The sequence below is a fragment of the Colius striatus genome, chromosome W, assembly GCF_028858725.1.
Source record: "Colius striatus isolate bColStr4 chromosome W, bColStr4.1.hap1, whole genome shotgun sequence".
Taxonomy (NCBI): Eukaryota; Metazoa; Chordata; class Aves; order Coliiformes; family Coliidae; genus Colius; species Colius striatus.
The window spans coordinates 21,519,967-21,542,571 of record NC_084789.1 but is presented as its reverse complement, the minus strand read 5'-3'; positions in this window follow the sequence as shown (position 1 = coordinate 21,542,571).

Sequence of the window (22,605 nt, the reverse complement as noted above, 5' to 3'; positions counted from 1 at the left end):
AAACCTGGTGATTACTGTCAAATTGATTTAACAGAACTACACAGATGTAAAAAAATATCGATACATTCTGGTAGGGGTTGATACCTTTACTGGGTGAAGATAAAGAAACAGTTAAGTGGCTGTTACAATAAATAATTTTGAGGTTTGGAGTGCCTCTCAGAATATCATCGAATTGAGGCCCACTGTCATGGTTTGGCCCAGCTTCTGTGCTAACAGAAGCACCACAACAGTCTCTGACTCGGTGCCCCCCATTTACCCCCACCTTCATTAGGATGGCAGAGGCCCCAGCGAAATGGGAGGGAAAAGATAAGCAAGGTTGTTGTGGATTAAGACAAGGGCAGGTGGGGCTCACTGCCAATTATGGTTTTGGGCAAAACAGACTCCAGTACTCGACTTAGAGAGGAAAGTAGGAAAGTTTATTCTGCTACCTACAAGAAACAGAACAAAAGCAAGAAGGGAGTAGGATGATGAGAAAATTACAACCAGCACTTTAAGATCTCCCTCCCCCATCCCTCCTTTCTTCTCAGGCCCAGCTCACTGCTCCTGATAGCTCTACCTCCTCCCCCCTCAACTGCTCAGGGAGGCAGGGAATGGGGGATGTGGTCAGTCTCTCACAGATGGGATCTGCGGCTTCTCTCTTCTCAGATGAGGACAACTCCTTGCATTCTTCCCCTGCTCCAATATGGGGTCCCTCCCCTGGGACACAGTCCTTAACGAACTTCTCTGGTATGGGTTGTTCCCAGCAGCTACGGCTTCTGCTCTGATACAGGGTCCCTCACACGGGATGCAGTCCTTAATGAACATCTCTGGCGTGGATTCTTTGCCACGGTTGCAGTTTCTGCAGATACAGGGTCCCTCTCGGGACAAGACCTCTTCTGGGCATAAGTTTAATGAGCTGCTTTGTCGCGGGTTCCTCCCCACAATTACAGCTTCTTTGAATATTGGGTCCCTTCCATCGGGACACGGCCTCCTCCAGCCATAGTCACTGCACCTGGCACGGGGCCTTTAATGAAGTGAATTGCTTCCCCTAGTCTGGGGTCATTACCAAAATGAGTTTCTGCCCCTGATGTTTCTCTCCATAGAATGCAGGGGAGTCTCTGCTCCAGCACACCTCCTCTCTTTCCTCACTGACCTTGGAGTCCACATGGTTGTTTCTCTCTCTCTTCCCACTCCTTGCACCACCACCAGTCAGAGAAGAAGAAGAAGGGACAGAAAAAGGAAGAAGAAACAGGAAGAAGCCTCCTCTTCTGGCTTCTTCTTAAAAAGTGATTGTGAAGGCATCTATTTGGCTCAGCCCCAGAAGTGGTCTGGCTCAGAGCTGGGGAGAGTTTTGAGCAACTTCTTACAGGAGCCATCTTTACAATCCCTTCCCCCTTACCAGAAATGTCTGTCATGTTAAACCATGACACCCACATTTTGTATCAGCTGTAGTAAAGGACACGAGCAAAACCCTAGGAATAACCTGGGATTTCCATGCATCTTGTAGGCCACAGTCCAGCGGGAAAGTAGAACGAATGAATCAAACTTTGAAACGACAAATAAGTAAGGTTTGTCAAGAATCCAAATTGAAGTGGCCTCAGGCACTCCCACTGGCATTACTGGCATGTTAGAGTACAGCCAAGAAGCAGAATGTCAGTTCATATGAATTAATGTATGGGAAACCATACAAATCACCAGAACCCAATCCAAATATGCACATAACAGGAAAACAAGATGTGTATAACTATTTGCTTTCTCTCAGAAAACGTGAGCCAAACTCTGGAACATAGTGGTGTGGAACTGACCTCTGACCTTGGAGAATCCTGTGCATAACTTTCAACCTGACATCTATGTAAAGACGTGGACAACAGAGCCCTTACAAGAAAAGTAGAAGGAACCTTATCAAGTGTTACTGACCATATTCACTGCAATCAAGATGGCTGAATCAGATCCACTACACCAGAGTTAAGAAAACACCATCCCCAAACTGGAGAATAGTGGGAGACCCAGAGACTTTGAAGCTGACTTTGAAACATGATTAACTGTCTGTATTTTGTTTTTCTGTTATTTTTACAGTCTGTGATGGTGGAAACATAGATAAAGATTGTCATCAGGCCTAGTTTGGGTAACTAATGATACTCAAATTCAAACCCATAATCCAAATGATTGGTGAGTAAATGTAACATTAATCAAAACATTGCTCATTTTGGTATAGGTATTTCTAATAATTGGTCTGGCTTACACTTGTCTGAAATGGCAATTAAGCCACAAAAAAAAATTAATCAAACGATTATTCAAGCAGAAACAAGAAATAAAAATAAACTGAGAATCCACCATCACATGACAATTCAGCCTATTATGTTCCATTGTAAATAGGTGAAAGTATTGAGTAATGATTATCAGTACTTTCAAAAAGGGGGGGAATGTTATAGAAGGTATAAAAATTCAAGTAATTATATTGAATAGTTCTTTTTATTTTAGTAAAATTAATAAGTCAGCATAACTAAGCAAAACTAGGTCTCCTTGGTGAAGCTGCTCCCCATGTTGCAGATACACAATTATTTTAGTTAACTACTTATCATCACAATAAGTAGTCAAGCACTTGTTAATCACCTAGTAATAGTTAAATCAATTACTAAGCACTTGCAAATAACTCAAACACCTATTGATTAAGTAAGTATTCATTTGAATCACATAAGGATCAAACTGCAAGAGTTACATACCACACCTGATAGGGACCTGTTACCTGAGCTGAAAATAGTAACTAAGGAACTTAATAGTAATAAGGAAGCATGTAGGGAGGAGCTATCCCCCGTGTTTTCCCAGGGCTGTTGACGGATCAGCAACTGCGAAAAACTTATCTACACAGGAATGCAGATAAGCCAGGCACTTCTTTATTATGCAGTGCTGGTTAGTTACCATTTTCAGGGTGCCCGATGGTGCCCAGTCTAACACGGGGTCGCGCTCCCCCACTCTCCTCTGATCAAACTGCGCTGCACCCCCGCCCGACTCTGCCCGCTCGGCATTCCCCTGCAAATCGTCCCAGGGGTAACTCGGGCTGGGCTCGAATGGGAAGCATTTCTCCCGCGGGGGCTCTGCTCCGAAGCCCCTTCGCCTCTCTGACTTTGTAAAAACTCTTGTGTAGAGAAGAACTCTTTTTTTTTTTTTTTTTTTTTTTTCCCCTCGCAGCACGCCCCGCTCAGCGACGGGCGGCAACGGGCTGTGTTTCAGCGGCGACGGGCTGCGCACCGGGCTGGCTTTCAGTGGCGACGGGCTGTGTCTCGATGGTCTCTTGTCGCTCCAGTTTCTTTAATACTTCCTGCAGGAGCCTGTCCGCTCCCCTGTCTATCTCCTTCGGCCTCGGTGCAAAGGCCAACGCCTGGGCTGCAGCCATGGCCACACGCTGTTCTGCTTGCATTTCTTTTAAAGTATTTATCACGTCTCTCCAAACGAGACCTAGATCTTTACTGATCTTACTATTGTCCTTATCACCACTAATAGTGGCTTCCCAGAGAAGATTTCCAATTTTTTGCCACTCACCAGAATAGGGAGGTGAGACATAATTAGTCCCGATACCAAACAGTCCAGCTGTCAGCTCGGCCACAGTCTCAGGCATATCAAGCCGCTGAGTTACAGCAGCGGACAAATCCTTTTCCATCTTATACCTCTTCAGACAGTTAATGACCTCTCTCCACGGTTTTATCAGTTTCCGAGCAGTTTTGTCTTCATCTATAACCAAGTCCCAAAGACAAGTCCCATATGCTCTCCACTCCTCCTCATCAAAATATTTCTCAGAGTCTTTAAAAAAGCCTTTGCAATTACCCTATGCAAGTAGACCAGATAAATCGGTCAATTTAAAGTCCACCCCCCGCTTTTCTAAAAAGCGATGTAAAAGTGAGAGTGCTACTCACTTATCCATATTGCCGGCCGGCTCCGCGTCTCACTGCACTCCGCATCTCACTGAGCTCAGCGTCTCACCGCGCTCCGCGTCCCACCACGTTCCACGTCTCACCAAGATCCATAGTCACTCTCCCGGGTACAGCAAACTCCACTTGGGAATGGTTAGGCTTCCATCTCCAACGACCGCCCCTGCCTCCCGATTTTGGAGTCTCAGCTCCCAGCAGGCAGGCTATTTACCCAACAACACCCAGTGAGTGGTCCCTGTTCGGGCGCCATTTGTTGGGAAGTTTTGCGGCTCTTAGCCTAGGGTCCGATCCTCAACTGGATGGGAAGAAATCCAGTCCTACTCAATGTGAGTGATAGCAGAAATCTTCTTCTTCATTGAAAGCAGGCTCTAACTTATATACACAGCAGCTTCAAAGCTAGCTCAGCAACAGCAGCTAATAGATTACATTTTCTTGTTCATCCTACTTGCGGTTTCTGCCATAAGCAAGCTCCCTCATATTTTCCCATCTTGTTTTTCCCCAAAGTTGTTTACCACTTTCAGCCAAAAACAGTCTGACCTTGAGGGAACAGAAAGCGGCCTGCTGTCTACATGACAGCAACTGCTTTAACCATGGCTCTGACTCTGGTCTTGATTGTGCATCAAATCCATATAACTAGAGCCCAGGCTGCCTTGCCCCAATGGGCCTAGCATTATACCCCAGGATCCATGTCCATGCTCCCTTTTTTTTTCTCCACAAAGACTGACAGTAGACTATCGTGGCCTGAATGAAGTCACGCCAATGCATTCTTCTCAATCCCTTTAGCAAAAGAGTGCAGGCCTCAGTTTGCTTTCACTTGGAGAGGGGTGCAGTATACTTGGAATCGACTGCCCCAGGGATGGAAACCCAGACCCACCATTTGCCAAGGACTGATCCAAGCCACACTGGAGGAGAGTGAGGCCCCAGAACATCTGCAATACATTGATGATATTGTGTGGGGTGACTCAGCAGTGGAAGCCCTTGATAAAGGAAAGAAAATAATTCAAATTCTTCTAAAGGCTGGCTTTGCCATTCAACACAGTAAAGTTAAAGGACCTGCACAGGAGATACAGTTTTTAGGAGTAAAATGGCAGGATGGACGTCGTCATATTCCAATAGAGGTGATAAACAAGATTGCAGCCATGTCTCCACCAACTAACAGAAAGGAAACACAAGCTTTCCTAGGTGTTCTGGGTTTTTGGAGAATGCACATTCCAAATTACAGTATGATTGTGAGCCCCTTCTACCGTGTGACACGGAAGAAAAATGATTTTGAATGGGATCTTGAACAGTAACAAAGTTTTGAACAAATTAAACAGGAGATTGTTCATGTGATGGCGCTTGGGCCAGTCTGGACAGGACCAGATGTTAAAAATGTGCTCTACACTGCAGGTAGGGAGAATGGCCTTACTTGGAGTCTTTGGCAGAGAGCATATGGGGAGGGTCGAGGCCGACCCCTTGGATTCTGGAGTCAGGGATATAGAGGATCCGAGGCTTGATACACTCCAACCGAGAAGGAGATACTGGCAGCATATAAAGGGGTTCAAACTGCGTCAGAAGTGATTGGCACAGAAATGCAACTCTTCCTAGCACCCCGACTGCCAGTGCTGGGCTGGATGCTCAAGGGGAAGGCATTCCCTACGCATCATGCAACTGATGCTACATGGAGTAAGTGGATTGCACTGATCACACAACGAGCTCACATAGGGAAGCCTAGCCACCCTGGGATTCTGGAGGTGATCACAAACTGGCCAGAGTGCGAAGATGCTGAAATATCACCAGAAAAGGTGACACGTGTTGATGAGGCCCCATCGTATGATGAACTGTCAGAAGATGAGAAGCGGTATGCCCTGTTTACCAATGGGTCCTGCTGCCTTGTGGGAAGGCATCGGAGATGGAAGGCAGCTGTATGGAGTCCCCTACGCAAAATTTCAGAAGCTGCAGAAGGAGAGGGTGAATCCAGTCAGTTTGCAGAGGTAAAAGCCATCCAGTTGGCTTTAGACATTGCTGAATGGGAAAAATGGCCAAGGATCTACCTCTAAATGATTCGTGGATGGTGGCAAACGCTCTGTGGGGATGGCTACAGCAATGGAGACAGAACAACTGGCAACGACGGGGCAAACCTGTCTGGGCTGCCCCAGTATGGCAGGACATTGCTGCTCAAATGGAGAAACTAGTTGTGAAGGTGCGCCATGTAGATGCTCACGTACCCAAAAAGCGGGTCACGGAAGAACATCTGCATAACCAGCAAGTTGACAAGGCTGCTAAGATTTCTCAGATAGATCTGAATTGGCAACATAAGAGGGGGTTATTTTTAGCTCGATGGGCCCATGATACCTCAGGTCATCAAGGAACAGATGCTATGCTGCAAAGTTTTCGGCTCTTGGCCTAAAAAAAAAACAACTCGAAGCCTATAAAACCAGCTCGAAGCCTAAGAAACCAGCTTGAAGCCTAAAAAAGAAAACCAGCTCTAAGCCTACTTCATGCGGCGATCAACCCAGGGTCCGATTCTCAGCTGGGTGGGAAGAAATCCAGTCCTACTCAATGTGAGTGATAGCAGAAATCTTCTTCTTCATTGAAAGCAGGCTCTAACTTACATACACAGCAGCTTCAAAGCTAGCTCAGCAACAGCAGCTAATAGATTACATTTTCTTGTTCATCCTACTTGCGGTTTCTGCCATAAGCAAGCTCCCTCACGTTTTCCCATCTTGTTTTTCCCCGAAGTTGTTTACCACTTTTAGCTGAAAACAGTCCGACCCTGAGGGAACAGAAAGCGGCCTGCTGTCTGCGCTGACTACGTGACAGCAACTACTTTAACCATGGCTCTGACTCTGGTCTTGATTGTGCATTAAATCCATATAACTAGAGCCCAGGCTGCCTTGCCCCAATGGGCCTAGCACTATACCCCGGGATCCATGTCCATGCTCCCTCATTTTTTCTCCACAATGGTACATACAAATGGGCTCGTGATCGAGGGATGGACTTAACCTTGCACACCATTGCACAGGTTGTCCATGAGTGTGAGACGTGTGCTACAATTAAACAAGCAAAACGGTGGAAGCCCATATGGTATGGAGGGCGATGGCAAAAATATAAATATGGAGAGGCCTGGCAGATTGATTACATCACACTGCCACAGACTCGCCAAGGCAAACGCCATGTGCTCACAATGGTGGAGGCAACCACAGGATGGTTGGAAATATATCCTGTGGCTCATGCCACTGCCCGGAGCACCATCCAGGGCCTTGAAAGGAAAGTCGTCTGGTGACATGGCACCCTAAAAAGAATTGAGTCAGACAATGGGACACACTTCAGAAACAACCTCATAGATGCCTGGGCCAAAGACCATGGCATTGAATGGGTTTATCATATTCCCTATCATGCATCAGCCTCAGGAAAAGTTGAGAGATACAATGGGTTATTGAAAACCACACTGAAAGCAATGGGATGTGGAACTTTCAAGCATTGGGATACACACTTGGAAAAGGCCACCTGGTTAGTCAACTCCAGAGGATCTGTCAATCGAGCTGGCCCTGCCCAATCAGAACCCTTACATATTGTAGTAGGGGACAAAGTCCCTGTGGTACATGTAAAAGACATGTTAGGGAAGGCAGTCTGGGTGTGTCCTACCTCAGGTAAAGGCAAACCCATCCGTGGGATTATTTTTGCTCAGGGACCTGGGTGTACTTGGTGGGTGATGTGCAAGGGTGAGGAGACTCAGTGTGTGCCTCAAGGGAATTTGATTCTGGGTGAGAATAACCTGTGAATTAAGTTGTATAATGATAGCTGTTGAATGTCATGATTCCTATAGTTGCTCTATGTTATGTATGTGTAGATGATTATGATGTGTAAACCTGGACATGACGTGTAGATGGTCTAGAATAAGGGGTGGAATGTCCTGGTTTGAGCTAGGATAGAGTTAATTCCCGTGAGGAACCAGGAAAGGATACAGCCTGAACAGCTGACCCAGGCTGGCCAGCAGGTATTCGATACCATCCTAACGTCATGCCCAGTGTATAGGTGGGGGCTGGCCGGAAGAAGCTCTCTTCCGGGGTCACGGGCTCTCGGTCGCCCGTCCAGAGCGGTTGCTTAGGTCGGATCCCGGGTGGTGAGCAACTGCATCACTCACCAGTTTTCTTTGTAATATCCCTTTGTCTTTGTTATAGTTCTTCAATTTTCCCCAGGAAATTGTTCTTATTTCAACTTACGCAGGCTCTTTTACTTTTTTTTTTTCTTCTCCGATCCCCTCTGCTTTCCGCCGGGAGGGGGAGGAGTCGCGGTTTTTTTTCCCTTGACTCCGGCTGGGCAAAACCAAGACAAGGATAATGGAACAATGGTAACGTCTGCTCCCGCATCCAATAATGTGTTGTACCCAACCATGTGTTCACCATTTGGATGTTGGAATACAACCATCTGAGTGGGCTTTCCCTGCGAAAGTGGCATTGCCAGTCTTACCTCAGGTACTCCAGTGGATCCAAAACCACCATCTTGACGCTCATGACTACCTGCAAATGGAACTTTAGCTCTGAAAGGAACCAATTGAGCTATTTTAGTTCCTTTAGGTATATAAACTGGTGGCTGGTAAACTTTAACCATTATTCCAATGTTTCCTTCATAATCTGCATCAATAACATGGGGGAGTTGTCGAGAGGCCAATGACCGTCCTAAAAGCAGAGCACTTAAACCATAGCCAAGGGGTCCATGAGCATTGGATGAGATAACCATTATATCTGTATTGTGGATGGTTACATCTATTGCTGTTTCCACATCCACTCCTGCGCTTCCTGCAGTGGCTGATCTGAGGCCATCCAGGCAGCTGTTGGTGTTGAAAGGCGTTTTTGTGTCATCGCGCTCACCCTTTTTGCGCTCGTTAACCCGTTTCCCTTAGGTGTTACGTGTCTGGCCACTCGAGAGTGGCACTCAGTGGCTCTGTGTCCAAACTTGCCACATTTGTAACAATTGCCATTAAATCTGCCATTGGACCCCAATGATCTGATGGTGCTGTTTGTCCATATCAATGGTCTAGACCAACATTGTTTTTTCATGTCCCATTTTTCCACAATTGAAGCATTTTGGCCTCCGATTTCCTTTGTGAGGTTGAACTAATGGTTTCAATGCTGTTGCTATAGCTTCAGCTAGATGTGCTGATGATCCTACCCGAGAGCAGGCTTCTATCATGTCAATCAAAGCTGCCATCCTTGGGAGAGTCTGCAGGATCTTTTTGCAATCATGGTTAGCGTTAGCAACTGCTAAGTGTAATACCATTTCCGCTTTTACTTCAGCTGACATGTTTGGTATATGATCAAGAGCTGCTCTTAGACGGTCTAAAAAGGTCATAAAAGGTTCATTGGGTTTCTGTATAATGGTTGTGTATGAGGGAACTGCAACCCCCATGTCAGGGACGATCTTAAATGCTTGATGAGCCAGCGTCTGTGTTTGCTGCAAAATAGCTTCATGGAGTCGGACTTGTACCTGAGGGTCAGCAAACGGTCCTTTTCCTAACATCATATCTGCTGTGACTACTCGCCACGTATCTCCCTGTGGTAAGTCCATATTTTCTACTATTGCCACATCGACTCTTTTTTCCCATTCAGACTCCCACAGTAATACCTGAGCAGGCTTCAGGAAGGTTTCTGCTAGCTTCCGGCAGTCAAATGGAGTCATTAATCCACTGGCAAAAATATGATCTAATAAGGTTTGAAGGTTTCTGGCCTTCCCTTACCAACTTCCAATCCAAAGGTGCCCATTGTCGTTGTGTAGGATTATCATGTGCTGTTATTACTGGAAAGGCTTGTGGAATAAATTCTCCTTCAATTACCACATCGCGTATGAGGCCTCTCCATTTCTTAGCCAGATCATAGTCATCTAGCCCGAGGTCTCTGAGCACCTGTGGGGGTGAAACTTTAATCTCTGGTTTAGTTAAGTCGTTAAGCTGTTTCAACAGTTGATTCGCTGTTGCTTTTGGCTTTTCCATCAGTTCCTCCAAGTGGGCCAAAGTCTGTTTCATATCTTCTCCATGTCTTATTAATTCTTCCTGTAACAATTGTCTTTGTTGATCTTCACTAGATGTTGGGGGTGATGATGGAAGAGGAATACACTCAGGAGTTGATGAGCTCAGGGGCAATGGCAGATCTGTAGCATTGTGGGCAAAGCGTAACTTTCGTTCTCTGCCAGGTACTCCTTCAGGCATAGCAGCAGGATGGGACAGGGCAGGATGGTGAAAGATGGGTGGGAGGGGAGGAGAAACAATGTATTCGGCTCCTGGAACGGTGCTCTAGGGGGTTCTGGGGGAGGTGGGCTCACATCCATACTCTCCTCCTCTAGAGGTGGAGCCGATGGCACTATAAAGTCACCACCTCCAAAGAACCTTTTAGCGTCTACTGGGAACGCAGATAGTATAGCATTTTCTGCTATAACACAGGGTCGCGCCCCCCCACTCTCCCCTGATCATCCTGCACCGTGCCCCCGCCCGACTCCGCCCGCTCGGCATTCCCCTCCCGCATCCTCTGCAAGTCATCCCAGGGGTAACCCGGCGGGCGGGGCTCGACTGGGAAGCAGCTCTCCCGCGGGGGCTCCGCTCCGGGGCCGCACCCCTCACTCTCCTCCTCGCTGTCAAGTTTATCACATTCCGCGTCCCCACACAGCGACAGACACGTCTGCGCCCCAGTTTCTCCACTTCCACGCTCGTTTGAGCCTCCTGATCACTACAAACTCTCTCCTCTGCGCTTTCCACCCCTCTCACCGGATAGCTTCCTGCACCGACAACCAGAACTGTTTCTCCTCTGCTGCCTTAGAGAGTCCTCTTAATCTCTTCCCATGTTTTAAGATGCTGATCCATCCCCTTGGCCCCCGCCAAAGCAGCCTGTAACATCTCCTCCTCTACCACCGTCCAATTCTGGACAATAACTCTGTGGGTGCCTGTAACACACCCTGTCTCCGCATCCGTAGGATGCACGCGGCCATGGGCATGCAGTGAACCTGCTCACCCACCTCAAGCGCTACTGCCTTGAGTACCTTAATCACCTGTTCCAAATGTGCCATGGCCGCAGACGTCCTGCGTTCTGACGATCATGTCGGGGTCACCATATGTTGCTGCTCATTAGGATGGGGGAGGCCCAGCGAGATGGGAGGAAAATAGATACCCAAGGATGTTGTGGATTTAGACAAGGGCAGAGATGGCTCACTGCCAATTATGGTTCCAGGCAAAACAGACTCCACTACTCGACTGAGAGGAAAGAAAGAAAAGTTTATTTTATTGCCTACTAGAAACAGAACAGACGGAAAGCAAAAACAGAGAAGGATGAGGAGAAAAATACAACCAGCACTTTAAGATTTCCCTCCCCCATCCCTCCTTTCTTCTCTGGCTCAGGTCCTGATATTTCTACCTCCCCCCCCCCCCGTCAACAGCTAGGGGGGGGGCAGGGAATGGGGAATATGCTCAGTCTCTCACAGATGGGCTCTGTCCCTTCTCTCTTCTCAGAGGACTCCTCGCATTCTTCCCCTGCTCCAATACAAGGTCCCTCCCACGGGACAAAGTCCTTAAATTTTTCTGAGAGTTCTTCCCCACAATTACGGCTTCTGCAAATACAGAGTCCCTCCCACGGGACACGGCCTCCTCTGGGCACAGTCACTACCCCTGCCATGGGGTGTTTTACAAAGTGCAAACAAGTCTCTGTTTCAGCAGTTCTCTCCACAGGATGCAGTGGGATCTCTGCTCCAGCACACCTCCTCCTCTTTTTCCTCACTGACATTAGGGTTGCTTCTCTCTCCTCCAACTCCTTCCACCACCACAAGCCGGAAAAGAAAGCAATAGCAAGAAAGATAAAGGAAGAAGCCTCCTCTTCTAGCTTCTTCTTAAAAAGTGATCATAGAGGCATTTAATTGTCTCAGCCCCAGAAGTGGGTCTGGCTCAGAGCTGGGGAGATGCTCTCAGCAGTACTTCCCCTGGAAGAGAGAAAGTGCTTCACACCTGCATGCCATGTCCCACTCAGCCCCATTATGTGGGTCAGCAATGAGTCTTTGGCTTCATCCCAATCCTTCCCAGTCCCCACAGCTCCGTCCCAGCTGCTCATGCTTCATTACTGCTCCCTGCTCCTCAAACCCTACCACCTATCATTCCAACTCCATCCCCACCTCCCAAACACCTAGGTTTAATGTCACAGTTACTATCATTCCCAAACACTCCAGCCTCAGCATCCAATTCTAGCTGCCCCTCTATGTGCTTCATTTTCATTGCTAACCAGTCTAACTGCATCTCAACTGGAGTACCACACTGTGACCTTCTCTGTTGACATCAGACAGCAATGACCTGCTCCATCAACAGGGCATCCCAGCTTGCCAGTGAAATATGGCTTTGCTCATGCTTGGAGGAAAATGTTGGGTTGATTCAATGTGCAGGACTAGAGCCCTCTCAGGGCTGCCCCTATTTCTATGGTAATTAAAACACCTGTCCTTGCAGCCAGCCTCCAGCACGGGCTTTTTCTGAACCAGCCTAAGGCTGGGAGAGAAGGGAGAAGCAAAGTTTGGAGCTATTTCTGTATTTCTGCCTGTGTTCCTGGGGAGGCTCAGCTGCTCTGCCTGTTGTCCCCTTCCCCTAGCCCAGGCTGCCCTGAGGCTGATGTAACTTTTTGATTTGTCATGTGGCATTTCTTCCCCCTAATCAGCTTTGATATATCACAATGAAAGGATGAAGTCTTGTTCTCCTCCTCCTTTAAGCTGCTCTCCCATGGATGGTCACTGCCTGCCTGCAAGCAGGGTTCTCCATGGGGTGTGCTCTACCAGCAATTGTATTGTTTTCTCTTGATATATTTTTCATCTGAAGGAATCGGTTTATTCTTTGGGCTTAGAGAACAAGAAATGGGATCTGATATAGGAACATGTGACTCCAAGAAGAGGAAGTCTCACCAGGAGAGGAGGAGGCTACATATGCCATTAAACCAGTGCCCAGCAACAGAAATTGTTACTGTAAACTGGACCTCGAGATGACACTGGCACTTTATGTAAATATGAGAAGAAAATTTATCTTCAAGTCTTTTCTGCTTTGTTCTGATAATCAATTTTTAATATTTCTCTTCCTCTTCACTTTCCTCCTTCCTGCAAGCTGTATTCATGAAGGATGACGAACTAAGAGTTAACTCCTTTGCTTAGCAAGAGCAGAAGCTTTGAAAATGCAACTGCAATTTGAAAATTGCATTTGAAAATGTCTTAGAGTCACATTAGAGGGTTACTGTCCAGATGTGGTCTCAGAAGGGCAGAGGAGAGAAGGAGAGCCTCTCTTGACCTCCTGCCCACAGACTTTCTAATCCACCCCAGGATGCCATTGGCCTTCTTGGCCATGAGGGCACATTGCTGGCTCATGGTCATTCTGCTGCCCACCATGAACCCCAGCTCCCTTTCCCCTACACTACTCTCTAACAGTTCATTCCCCAGCCTGTTCTGCTACATGGGGTTGTTCTTTCCCAGATGTAAGACTCCACACTTGCCCTTGGTGAATGTCATAGGATTTTTCTCTGCCCAACCCTCCAGCCTGTCCAGGGCTGGTTGAATGGCAGCACAGCCTTCTGGTGTGTCAGCCACTGCCCCCAGTTCAGTATCATCAGCAAACTTGCTGGCGGTGCCTCTGTTCCCTCAGCAAGATCATTAATGAATAGATTGAACAGTAACTGGTACTGTCCAGCACCGACCGCTGAGGGACTCCACTAGACACAGGCCTCCAACTAGACCCTGCCCCATTGATCACAACTCTCTGCCTTCTTCCCTTCAACCAGTTAACAATCCACCTCACTCCCTTATCATCCAGCCCACACCTTCTCAGTTTTGCTGTGAGGATGCTGTGGGAGATGGTGTCAAATGCTTTACTGAAATCAAGATAAACCACATCCACTGCACTACCACCATCTATCCACCTGGTTACATCTTCAGAAAAGGCTGTCAGGTTGGCCAAACATGACTTCTACTTAGTAAAACTATGTTGATTGCTCCTCATGACCCTCTTGTCCTTTAAATACCTGGAGTCAGCACCCAGGATAAGTCATTCCATCACCTTTCCAGGGATGGAGGTGAGGCTGACTTGTCTGTAGTTACCTGGCTCCTACTTCTTGCCCCTTTTTGAAGACCAGAGTGACATTTGCTTTCCTCCAGCCCTCAGGCACCTCTCCTGTTCTCCATGACTTACTGAAGATGATGGAGAGTGGTCTAGCAATGACTTCCACCAGTTCCCTCAGCACCCATGGGTGCATCCCATCAGGGCCCATGGATTTATGTACATCCAGATTTCTCAACTGATCCTTCACCTCATCAACTAAACAAAACTCCTCCTTTAACCTGACTTCCTCTGGAGTCTTGGGCTCCTGAGGACAGTGTCCAGCTGTATAGACAGAGGTAAAGAAGGCATTCAGTAACTCTGCCTTCTCTGTATCCTCTGTCACCCGGCCACCCGCCTCATTCAGCACTGGGTCTACGGTGCCTCTGGTCTTAGTTATGTCTGCAGTGTATTTGAAGAAACCCTTCTTGTTGTTCTTGACCTTCCTTGCAAGGCTCAAATCCAACGAGGCTTTAGCTTCCCTAGTTGCCTCCCTATATCCTCTGATGACACTTTTAGATTCATCTTAAGTGGCCATTCCTTCCTTCCATCATTTATAGCCTCTCTTCTTCCACTTGAGTTTGCCCAACATTTCCCTGTTTAACTATGTGGGTCTCCTGGCTCCCATTCTTGATTTCCTACCCACTGGGATGCTTTGATCCTGAGCTTGGAAAAAGTGATCTTTGAACAGAGACCAACTATCTTGGGCCCCTTTACCTTCTAGCATCCTGTCCCATGGGATGTCCCCTAGCAATTGCTTGAAAAGTCCAAAGTTGGCCCTGCTAAATTCCAGGGTTTTGATCCTGCTTGATTCCCTTCTGATTCCTTTAAGGTTTCATAGAGAGGTTTTACCACCAATCTGTAGTTGAGGATCCACAATCAGCATCATCCTGTCATCTTAAGGAATACTCTCAGATCCCGGGCTTCTCTTGGTTCTGGAGTCTGACAAATTGCTTCTTTATGTTTGGTCCCCAGCCTTCAATAACCTTGCAAAATCTCAAAACCCAAATAAGTTACAGTCTCTTTTCCAATCTGAGCCTTTTTCTTTGATACTCGGTATCCTCCCTGACCCAGAAAGTTCAAAAGGCAGATTGTCATTTGTATGCAATTTTCTCAGGATTCAGCAGCTAATAGGATGTTGTCCACAAGAAGCTGGAACACAAAAAGTTCCATTAAACATAAGGAAAAACTATTTTACTGCTCAGGAAGGGTGTAAAGTCTCCTTGTCTCTCCTTCTCCTTCAAAACCTGCCTGGACACATTCCTATGTGACCTGATCTAGGTGGGACCTGCTTTGACAGGGGATTTGGACTAGATGATCTCTAAAGGTCCCTTCCAACCCCTACTATTCTATGATTCTATGACCTAGTCCAACATTACTGTGGGAACACAACGTAAGATTGGTGAAGGGGATTGTAAACATGCTCAAGTGACCTGCAGCTGGAGTGTCGAAAAACATATATCAATGATACTAATTGTTGCTTAGCCCTGTGTGCTCAGCAAGTAGAACATCCTTGTTTAGACAACACAGGCCTGTGATGGACTCAGAGGCACCTATCAGACATTCTCGAGATTCCTGCCTTACTATGGGAAATATCAAAGCACAGTGGAAAATTACACCTGAAAAACAATCCCTGATTTACAGGAGAAAAACAGCAGATTCGGTCTCTTTGTTTTTCCTGCTCTGCTGCTGGCAGGACCAATCACCATGGTGTTGTGTCCCCGTTTCCGTGCCTCTGCCCGGGTGCAGTTTTGGAAAGCCCCTGGATTGTGAGGTAACGAGAATAAATTTGCTCTTGGCATTTTATCCATGGTTCTGTTATTGTTCTTGTGTCCTGCCTGTGTCGTCTCACACATTTGGTGTAGTTGGTATTATCCAGGAAGAGCCATGCTGTGGTTTAGGAAAAAGTTGGAAACTGGGGAGGCTCGGATGGTGACTCCTCGTATTCCGGAGTGGCTCAGTACTGAGGACTGGACCCCTGAGGCTGCTTTCCTGGCTAAATTGTCTGCACCAGAAGCATGGCCTGAACTAGACAATGGGGTGGTGGTTACCCCCAGGCAATGCACAAGTTGCCATGGAAAGATGTGTGGTAGGCGTCTGGAAGATCTCGGGTTGTAACATGAGAGGTGGAAGGTACAGAGGAGGTGGGCACGGGGTGGAGTGAGAGGAGGTGCTGGTGGTAGCAGATATAAGCACATGGTGTAAACAAGGGGTTGGAATAAAGTATCATCCATGCTGAGTGTGTGGTGATCCTTGTCCCCTCAGCAGGAGGCTGAGTAATCCGTGCGGGCGGCCTGGTGGTGTTGCCAGTGGCGGCAACAAAATGCATCAAGATCTTCCTGCAAGAACAGAGGGAGATTGGGATGGTTGTTAGCTACTGGACTTAGAGCTCTTCATTGTGAAGTTGCTACTCTTCGCAGTGCAGAGTAAAGCAGGAGAATTAGATAAAGAATTCAGGACCCTACAAGATGCAAAGATGATTGCAGAGGATCATGCAGAGCAGTTGGTTGTGCATATTGCTAATAAAATAAGGGACAAACATGGGAAAAGTAAGGTTTCAATTTCCCAAGTTCATGCCCCTATTGCATGTCATGGGATGCTGAGGAATGGGATGGTAATATTCAGAGTGACTCCTCAGACTCAGAAATTGAGTTTGAATTTGATCCAGACTTAAAGGACAAAGAAGTTTTAGAAGCTCAACCCCTAATAACTGGGGCAATTTTGGTCTAGAAAAGAGGAGACTGAAGGGAGATCTTATTAACATTTACAAGCATCTAAATGGTGGGTGTCAGGAGGTTGGGACATCCCTTTTTTCTATAGTAGCTAACAACAGGACAAGGGGTAATGGGGATGAAGCTGGAACACAAAAAGTTCCACTTAAATATAAGAAAAAACTATTTTACTGTTCAGGTGAGGGAGCAGTGGAACAGGCTGCCCAGAGGAGTTGTGGAGTCTCCTTCCTTGGAGGTCTTCAAGACCTGCCTGGGCATCTTCCTATGCGACCTGATCTAGGTTGATCTGCTTCTGTAGGGGGGTTGGACTAGATGATCTCTGGAGGTTCCTTCCAACCCTACCATTCTATAATTCTATGATTCTAATACAAATGATGGGGCAGCAAGAGCAAGCCAAGGGGGAAGTACAGCTTACACATACTTCCGTCCCAAAAGAGCTAAAGGAATTTTTAGAGGCTTATCAGCCAAGGGATGAAGAAAGTATACTGGCATGGATTTTGAGAGCTTGGGACACCAGAGCTGCATCCCTTAATTTAATAGTGAGGTAGAAAGATTTCTTAAGCCCTATAGCCTATCAGGTACAATGAAGATATGTTTAATTGCAACATATCAGATGTCCTGATGGATGAGATATTATAGCACCTACACTGTATCAATGGTTGTGTGTAGCAGTTTTAACAGTATATACAAAACCTGCCGAATTTATGTCATCTCTTGGGAGTTGGTGTACAATGCAAGAAGGTATTAATTTGTTGCAGCAGATGGGGATGGCTTATGTGTTATTTATGGCATCTAATCCAGACTGGGTAGCACTAACAAAAAGCATGAAAATGCAGCTTGTGAAAGGAGCGCCTGCCTCACTAAAGCCCCTGATTATACCACCAGTGACAAATGCTACGGGTAATACAGGTGCCCTGGCAGATGCCTTGAGGGAAGTCAGGGAACTGGCTTTGAGGCCATCAGTCTGGGTGGTAAATAAAGGAAGGCTGCCAAAACCAAAAGGAATTACTTTATAGGTAAGAAGAAAAAAAATGTGGAATGATCTTATAAAAGCTGGTGTTCCACCATAAAAAATAAATGGGATCACAACATCAGAAATGTTCTAGTGATGGCAAAAGTTAACATTTGCACAAAAAAGCTGACCACCCCTAGCCACACCGCCTGTTTCACGACCACCCTCCTTCCCACCTGCCACCTCAATGCATGGTACTGCTTGGCAAATGCCAAATCAACAGAAATGAACGTTTAGTAGGTCCCCTGAAATTGCTGCCACTATAGCCACTCACCATGAGGGGGACTGACGTCCTTACATTCCTTTAACAATAGGATGGCGGTCTGGAAGGAGTCTAAATGTATTAGCTCTTATTGACACTGGGGTTGAGAATGCCGTATTACATAGTAATATTGATAATAAAGAAGCCACATCACTTATCTGTGGACTGGGGGGATGTACGATACCCACCCTCCAAGCTAAGGTTACTTTAACAATAGGAAATGTTGTGGTGTGGCCCAGCAAACAAAGCAGCATCAGAACAGTCTCTCGCTCGGTGCCCCCCATTCACCTCCACCCTCATTAGGATGGCAGAGGCCCCAGTGAAATGGGAGGGAAAAGATAAGCAAGGTTGTTGTGGATTGAGACAAGGGCAGGGAGGACTCGCTGCCAATTATGGTTCTGGGCAAAACAGACTCCAGTACTCAACTTAGAGAAGAAAGTAGGAAAGTTTATTCTACTACCTACAGGAAACAGAACAGAAGCAAAAAGGGAGTAGGATGATGAGAAACTTACAACCAGCACTTTAAGATCTCCTTCCCTCATCCCTCCTTTCTTCCCGGGCCCAGCTCACTGCTCCTGATATCTCTACCTCCTCTCCCCTCAACAGCACGGTGGGGGGGAAGGGGGGGAGTAGGGAATGGGGGATGTGATCAGTCTCTCACACATGGGCTCTGCTGCTTCTGTCTTCTCAGATGAGGATGACTCCTGGCATTCTTCCCCTGCTCTGATATGGGGTCTCTGCCCTGGGACACAGTCCTTAATGAATATCTCTGGTATGGGTTTTTCACCACAGTTACAGCTTCTGCAGATGCAGGGTCCCTCACACAGGACATGACCTTCTCTGATCATAGTTTTAATGTGCTTCTTTGGCATGGTTTCTTCTCACAGTTACAGCTTCTGTGAATGTTGGATCCCTCCTGTGAATATGAATATGAATATGACTTGGACCCACCAGAAATTTCTTTAATAAAGGTGATACAGCAGGCAAATAACTTTCCATTATCAGAAACAGGTGTTGCAGATTAATCAATTGAGCCCTGAGTAATCACGTGGGAGGAGACAGCATACATAAGGAAGTGGAGGGCAGGTAAGGGGTGGCTTTGAGTCAGTCTTGCTGGTTGTACTGTGCTACCTATGTGTATTTTTTTACATGTATTCCTTGTTTCTTTACATCCTTGCATGGGACATGGCCTCCTGCAGCCACAGGGTCTTTAATGAGGAGAATTACTGCCCCTGGCTTGGGGTTGTCTTTAGCAAAACAAGTCTCTGCCCTTGATGCAGGATCTTCAGCAAAATGAGTCACTGCCCTTGGTGTGGAGTCTGCTTTAGCAAAATGAGTCTCTGTCCTTGATGCAAGGTCTTTAATGAAATGCAAATGAATCTCAGCTTCACCAGTCCATTCTGTAGAATGCAGGGGAGTCTGTGCTTCAGCACACCTCCTCCTCACTGACCTTGGTATCCACATGGTTGTTTCTCTCTCTCTCTTCCCACTCCTTGCACCACCACCAGCTGGAAATGAAGGGACAGAAGAAAGAAGCTACAGGAAGAACTGTCCTCTTCTGACTTCTTAAAAAGTGATTGTGAGGTGTTTATTTGGCTCAGCCCCAGCAGTGGGTCTGGCTCAGAGCTGGGGAGAGTTTCAAGCTTCTTACAGGAGCCATCTTTACAGCCCCTTCCGCCTTACTAGAAATGGCTGTCATGTCAAACCATGACAATCACACAGTTTATTCTTTGTTAATTGGGTAACAGTCTCAAAGCATGCACCTATGCTAACATAATGACTGGCTAAGCTATATTGTTCATGTGCTACTCTTGCTGCTTCTTTGGTATGCTTGCATCCTTTTTTTTTCCACTTCTTTCTCAGAGCTATTAATCTGTGTGCTTCAAGGGAAGAGCTTTGTCTCAAGGTTAAAGCTGTCTGCATCCCAATTTTCTCCCCCACAGGTTTCTCCTCCTTGTTGCTATTTGTAAAGCCCATAGCAACAGCTAAGAAATCAGATAAATTCACTCTCTTGCCTGATGCTGAAAACAAATGCACCTGAAATATAAAAACAAGGGCACAAACCAATCTATGCAAGAAGGAAATTGGTGATTTAAAATGAGACACAATATTGCTAGCACATTGCGAAGCATATCAACTTCCCCTTAGTTCTCTTTGCATAATTCACCATGGTTTTGAAATAAAGCTGCCAGAGCCACCGACTTTGGACAATCAAAATCAGTCTTTTCCACTTTGTCCCTGATCTATAGGTATGGATTGGTTTAGTCCTCTTGAATTTTTGACCCTTTTGGCTTTTTCTTTTTCCTAAGGTGGAGAATATAACCCCCCCACACATACACAAAAAAAGCATACGACACATCGAGGACTCTGGTTGTTGTACCATGAACCCCAAAAAGCTATGAAGTCACTGCTGCTGATGGCAGGGTGATGCTCCATCCCCATGCAGACAGGTAAAACTTAATGAACCAGATGACATGTAACAAACCATCATCCATCCAAGCAGTGAGAGATTGTCAAGGCTCATTTTAATCACTGTTGTGGCTCTTTGTGGTCCCCAAGTGCCAGGAGGGACTTTGGCATCCCTTTGACCCCATCCCATGGGCAAGGAGCTGGTAGTGTTCAAGCTAGGAACTGAGCTACAGCTCTTCTGGAGGCTTTTATTTTCTTTCAGTGACTGTCAGAAACTTGCTGGGTGCTTGCCTAAATCCCAGGGTGAAACTCTTGTAGTTTTGTTTAAAGCTTCAATGACTACAAACATCTACTTAATTCTATTTCTTTGCTCTGATGAGGTCCCACACTTCTTTGCCACCGTGAAGATTTCTGGTTAGCTATGTGTTTCTGGCCATATTAACATTTATAAATATCTAAAGGGTGGGTGTCAGGAGGTTGGGACATCCCTTTTTTCTATAGTAGCTAACAACAGGACAAAGGGTAATGGGATGAAGCTGGAACACAAAAAGTTCCGCTTAAACATAAGAAAAAACTATTTCACCATGAGGATGAGGGAGCCCTGGCACAGGCTGCCCAGGGGTGTTGTGGAGTCTCCTTCCTTGGAGGTCTTCAAGACCCGCCTGGACATGTTCCTATGTGACCTGATCTAGGTGGACCTGCTTCTGCAGAGGAGTTGGACTAGATGATCTCTAAAGGTCCCTTCCAACCCCTACTATTCTATGATTCTATGATACTTGGAATGGTGTCATGGTTTAGTGAGGAGAAGCTTTTGCTTGGTAACAGGGGGAGCGGGTTGCAGTGAAGACCCGGTAAAGAGTTCTTGGACTTTCCCCCGACTCCTGGGTTCACACCCACCTCTGGCCCGACTGGGCCAATCTGGTGCCTCTGCCATCACTATTTAAGGACTGAAATTTGAAGTGCTTGGGAGGAGGTATAAGAGTGATACAAGATGGAGGTGACCACGTGGACCCCACAGTCAGAGAAGGAGGAAGGAAGAAGGAGCACTAGACCAGAGACCCCTCTGCAAGCCGTGGTGAGAATGCAGCTGTACCCCTGCAACCCATGGAGGGCAATGGTAGGACTGAGAGCCACCAACAGCTCCGTGTGAGTGCACCTGGATGAGCAGGAGACTGTGTGAGGAGGGGCCATGGCACAGGCTGTGCTGGAGAGCCTGTGTGCCACAGAGCAGACCCACACAAGAGGCAGAGAGGAGCTGCAGCTTTTGGGATGAACGCACGTCCAGAGTGGCCCGTGCAGGGCTGCCGTGTGTGTGAGGTACCCCGAGGAGGTGCAGGGGTGACCGCAAGAAGCCCACCTGCCCTGAGGAGAGATAAACTACCAGCAATAGACTGACTGAAATTCCCATTCCCTGCTCCCCTGAGCTGTTCAGCAGGGGAGGAGATAAAGACACGGGGATCAGGGCTCTGAGCCCAGAAAGAGGGGAGGAGTGGGGAGAAGGTGGTCTTACAGGGACTGGTTGTGCTCTTCATCATTGTGTTGATTTTCACAATGTGTTGATTTGTGTTGTGTTGGTTTTGTGTTGGTTATGTTTTGGGGTTTTATAGTTATATTTTGACTGGTGGAGGATTAAATTATTTTCTGTTTTCTTCCCCAAACTGAGTAGCCTGGTCTGTTTTGTCCTGGACCATAAGTGGCAATTAAGCTCTCCCTGCTATTTGACAATTCTCAAGTCTTCGGTACTTGAGTCTAGTCATGGTCTTTTGTCCCTTGATGGACTTAAACCATGCTCTGCTCAAGCAGGCTCATCTGCATCAGTTCACTCAGGAATATGTCCAGGTGGGTTTTGAAAACCTCCAGAGAAGGAGACTCCACAACCTCTCCAGTCAGCCCGTTCCAGTGCTCTGTCACCTTCACAGTAAAGAAGTTTTTCCTTAAGTGGAACTTTTTGTGTTCCAGCTTTTGTCCATTCACCCAGCCTTTCCACATAAGGAAGATGCTCCAGTCCCCTGATCATTCTGGTGGACCTGCGCTGTCCCTCCAGATGAGGCCTCACCAGGGCAGAGTAGAGGTGGAAAAAAAACCTCCCTCGACATGCTGCCCACACTCTTCTTGATGCATCCCAGGATGCCATTGGCCTTCTTGGCCATGAGGGCACATTGCTGGCTCATGGTTAGTTTATTATCAATCAGGACTCTCAGGTCTCT